Source organism: Typha latifolia, chromosome 9, assembly GCF_019914945.1.
Source record: "Typha latifolia isolate L0001 chromosome 9, TyphaL0001v2, whole genome shotgun sequence".
Lineage (NCBI taxonomy): Eukaryota > Viridiplantae > Streptophyta > Magnoliopsida > Poales > Typhaceae > Typha > Typha latifolia.
In genome coordinates this window covers 6298978-6304047 of record NC_133094.1, presented here as the reverse complement: position 1 = coordinate 6304047, position 5070 = coordinate 6298978, and the positions used below count along the sequence as shown (strand labels likewise).

The 5070-nt window shown below is 38.7% G+C and overlaps 1 long non-coding RNA gene across 1 annotated transcript; it reads left to right on the top strand.

Moving 5' to 3' along the window:
• The first annotated feature begins 1079 nt into the window (after positions 1-1079).
• On the top strand, positions 1080-2131 carry LOC140795330 (uncharacterized). Its single transcript, XR_012110285.1, has 2 exons — positions 1080-1189; positions 1299-2131. It is a non-coding gene; the product is annotated as an uncharacterized lncRNA (long non-coding RNA).
• The last annotated feature ends 2939 nt before the right edge of the window (positions 2132-5070 follow it).

The window sequence follows — 5070 nt, the reverse complement described above, 5'->3', positions numbered from 1 at the left end:
GTCTTATTTTATGCTTGATTTAAGCCTAAATTAAACTTAATAAAATTCAAGCTTGATCAAGCTCAAAATTTGGCTTGAATTGATTAAGACTTGAAATTCTTATTGATCGGCTTATTTAGACTCGAACTCGGCTCAAGCTCGAAAATAGCTCAAATTGGGCTCGATCAAGCTTGGCTAGTTACACCTTGTCGCTACTGAGTCTAGCTACAAAATAAGGTTTATCTTAATTTAATACTTATTTATTTAGACTATCGGAATCTTTTTCATCTACCATTATAAATATAATATATGGGCTAGTTGTACCAATTTTCTACAATTCTTTTGTGGCCTCTTTTCCTAATGTCTTGTTAAACATCATATTCTTTAAAAAAGATAGTGTGAAAAGAAAAGAAAATGAAAGAGTTGAATGGTTTTATGTGTCATTTATGATCTAATTCTTGCATCCAACCAATTTACCACCGAGAAAGGATTGAGAAAGAAGTTGAACCTTTCAGGCTTTAACAACAGAAGCAGAAAGGGGCAGGTAAAAATGACACCATCCGATCTCCTCGAACAAAGATGACCATGAAATAAGTAAACAGATATTTCATATTGTGCATGCCATGCATAAACCGGCAGTTTGCTATCAACTAAACTAATTTATCATCTATATAGTTTTTGGCGGGTGAATTCTATAAAAGTTTCTATTTATTTAGGAGTTAAGCAAGTCAACTAATTCTAAATTAGGTATCTTTTTTATCCTTCTCAATTGTCAACTCATGAGTTGTCATATATGAAATGATTTTCAATAGCCTGCTTTGCCCTCTGCATGCAATATTTACTGCATGTTTAATCTTTTCCTTCAATTAATTTCGTCTCCAGCTCAGCCCTGCACTCAAATTTATTTCGGTTCTTAATTGCCATCACTTTGCTTCCAACCAATCCATTTATTCATCTAGTCCATCACCTCCTCAAACCTTCTTCAACTCTTGGACAAGATTTTAACTAGTAGAAGATAATAAAAAAAGTAAAAAAAAAAAAAAAGAACACCCTTGTTTTTAAAGAAAAAAAGAACAACAAGAGTGCCAGTTTTGTTTTTAAGAAAATTAAACCATCATCTCTCCCTTCACTCTCTCACTATATATTGCTATGTGAGGTGCACCATCTCCCCCCAAACCAAACCCAACTCCTTGCTCTATCTAACTCCAAGGTACCTCTCTCTCTCTCTCTCTCTCTCTCTCTCTCTCTCTCGACTGCGGTATGCAATTCTAATACATCATCTTGAAAGCATGGTAAGCTAAACTTTGGGTGTTGTAAAGATGAGCAGGAGGAATAATGGGAAGAGCCCAAAGCTGGAACTGAGGCTAAACCCATCAAGGGGAAGAGGAGAGACGTCGACGAGAGCGGAGGTCGACTACGACGAGGACAACTCTAGGTCGTCTTCTTCGTCTCCTCCGTCTCTGCCGAGCTCTTGCGTGTCGTCGGAGGGGGAGCAGAACAATTCCAATAGCCCCGAGGCGGCCTCCATGGTACTGGCCGGATGCCCAAGGTGCCTGATGTACGTTATGCTACCCCAAAAGGACCCCAAATGCCCCAAATGTAACAGCACCATGTTGCTCGACTTCCATGGCAAGAGTAGCAGGAAGAGCTGAGGGAGCGGATCGTCTGCGGCTCAGGGTGTAGGGATTTCCTGCAGGCCGAGTATTTGGCCTTTGATTGGGTGCCAAACCATCTCGAGTTCGGTTAAAATGAGAAAGTAGGTGGTTTGGGAGCCAATCATGGTTGCCATGATGTACCCACGACTCCTGCAGTGAGGGCCAGCAGACGATCTGACGCCAAGGCCAAGAGCTAAGGCTTACTGCGTCTCCATCTCTCTCTCTCTCTCTCTCTCTCTCTCTCTCTCTCTCTCTCTCTCTCTCTCTCTCTCTCTCTCTCTCTCTCTCTCTCTCTCTATCGTCTCAACTACTACCTGTTCATTTCTTTTTCAAGAAAAAACAGGGAAAAATTCAACCTGTCTGTCTGTGTACGCCTTTCTCTGTGTTTGGAGTTGGAGTTGCTAGAAAAATGTAAGAGCTCAATCTTTAAAATGCCCAGACTTTCTACCTTAGCTTATAACTGTTAGTGAACTGTGATTTTAATTTTTATTTTAGCACTTATTTTTATCTTTCGGCTTGAGATATTTGGAATAGACCTAAAAAATAAACTTTAACTTGTTTGGTTGTAGCTTCTATTTTTTAATATAAGAAGGTAAACTTAACAGGATTTGAACTCAGAAACCTTTTACCGTGAACACAACGCATAACAGTGTAACCCATTGAAAGATGATTATATATATATATATATTGTTAGGGAAATGGTGGAAGAGATATTGTATGGAAATGAAAAAAAAAATATTTACAGAATATTCAGATACATAAGTTGATCTTATTGCTGACAGAGCAAATCAAGGTTAAGGTTGCACTTGTCAATCAAAGGAGCTGCAGTTTCCACTGATCTGGGTGTGTACCCCACTAACACATAGTTCTGGGAAGAGGAATATATGAACACAGACTTAGGACTGGCTAGGGACATATCAGTGTCAAGTATCTATCGAAAATTTTTAGATTAAAAGAGTTGATTCATCTCTAGTATTGTTGAAGATTAGAGATAGATATCCAGACAAGCAGAGAGAGAGAGAGAGAGAGAGAGGCCTGTGTTTGGTAGTTAGAGGCATTGAAAAGGAAGACTATTTTGGATTAAATGCCATAAAATCAAATAAATGCATGAGTAATGGAGATGGTTGAGAACATGGGAGGTACTACATCAGATGATGATAAACAATTTATGCACACCATCTTCTCTCACCTTATTTTTCCTTTGATTACAACAGTAACACAAAAATATCCAAGTCGCTTCTAAACCCCACCCACCCTGGAACATTACAGTTCTAATTTCTACTGATGATTATTACTAATTAAAACATACCGAGCTATAAGAGAATGGTCCAAACTCTTGTCACAGCTTTATATAGCCAACTCCCTATTTCTGCAAAAGATTGTTGAAGATCAAAAAATATATCCATAATGAACCATATCAGACCCATGATATGTATGTCTTAACATTCTTCACTGGAATTTGGAAAATATTGCAGGTTGTAAGCAATGTCTTTCATATGTAAATCAAGGTTATTTTGTTTATCAAACAAATTTAAGAATCTATCAAACAAATTGTACAGACATCATCGTCAAGACCTTCATGGCTCTTTACTTCTTACACATGAAAAAATCCTTGTGTTCTTTGTAAAAATAGAAAAAGGCTCTTTATAACTTTCTTATAAACAAAAATAATATTGACAAAGAAAAAGAGGTCGTATTTTAGTTGGAGTATGGTCCTGTACTCGGTCTATATACCTCACTTGTTTGGATCTCTTTAAATGTCCTCTTTTAATCTTTCTTAAATTAGTCCTGTTAATTTTGAAGCTTAGGTCCTTTGACGGTCGCCCCACGATGAGTAGTTTAATGCAGAACATATTTCTCAAACAAGTGGGAAGATACATAAAGGAAATGTCTGCAACCACCTGATGCCTTATTCCAAATCTTATTAAACCCAACCTAGAAACCCCAATTACAGCTTATAACTTATTATTAGTGCATTAGAATTTACTTATGCATAATTATATTCATCATGTTGGTAGATCTACTATCAGAGGACCCCGTGATTCAAGAAGAGTTAGTTGTTTGAAGAGCGCTTGCAACAACCATATACACTTCAACTAAGTGAATCTTTCGTAGTCTATTAATAATGTAAAACATGAGTGAGAATGATGTTAGAATTGTTATATTAGCAATTATACTCTGACGTGCATATGTTCTCGTTATTTACTATTAGGTCGTATTTGCATTCATAAATATTTTATGATATAAATTGGAGGAGAAAAGTGATGATTAGTTAGATTTCATTTGCGATGCTTAATAGATTGGAGTTATTTTGCCTTTACAATACTCAATCTGGTGTATATATATATATATATATGTGTGTGTGTGTGTGTGTGTGTGTGTGTTTATCAGCACGACGTGGCCAACCACAATGTGACAAGCCTCATGCCTATGCAGGTGCACGTCCCGATGGGTGTGCCACGCACTCGTTATCCTCGCTGTTGCAGCTGAGGTGTGGCAGGCCCCATTGCCACCACGGCAGAACACCTCCCTACCTCTTTCTCTATCTAAATCTCTCTCTCTCTCCCATTCATTTCTTTAATTCCCTCAATCACTCTCTCTCTCCCTTGGATTGCTGACATCGCCATTGGAACCGATAAGCCTTCTCCTCCTCTCGCTTTTTTTTTCTTCTCTTTCTCTTCATTGCTCTTTGGCTCGGGTTCGCCGAAACTGAGCCGCTAGGTGGACAGCAGCGGCGGAGCCCCTCCTCACTGGCTTATCTCCCCCTTCCTTCTCTTGTCCTTCTTTCTTCTTCCTCTTTGTTCTACCCTTCTCTCTGCTAATTACCATGTTATAGAAATAATATAGCCAATATTTTTTGTAACAACCTAGCCTAAAAAAAATTAAGTATATTGGGCACCACAAGACCGACTATGTTGTGGCCGGCCTCGTGCCTAGCCAAGCCTAGCAGGTGAAAAATTTTCTCGCTTGCCATAAGATGTGATCGAGCGGGCCAGACTAGGTTTAGGCTGGGCTAGAACATTCTAGCCCGTTACCGCCCACTGGCCCATTAGATATTAGGCTCGGATTGGGTATAATGGGTTTAACATGATAGGTTAAATATAAAAAATATTATATCTTATTGGGCCGAGTTTAATGGGCTTATATGAAGAAATTTTAGTTATATTTCATGAGAACATATTTATATATTGATATATAGTTTACTAAATATCTAATATGGGACTAAAAAAATTATAGGAATATGTATGTATTATGGGTTGGGCCATAGATGAGAGTAGTGGATCGAGCTTTTGAGCCAGGCAGGGAGGGCAAAGGCTTAGCCCATACCACCCACTACCATCTCGAACTTGGATCGGGCCGGCCTAAATCAAGCTCGGGTCGGCCAAAATCGAGCTCGGGTCAGGCTTAGCACGATTAAAATTGGGCGGGTTCGGGA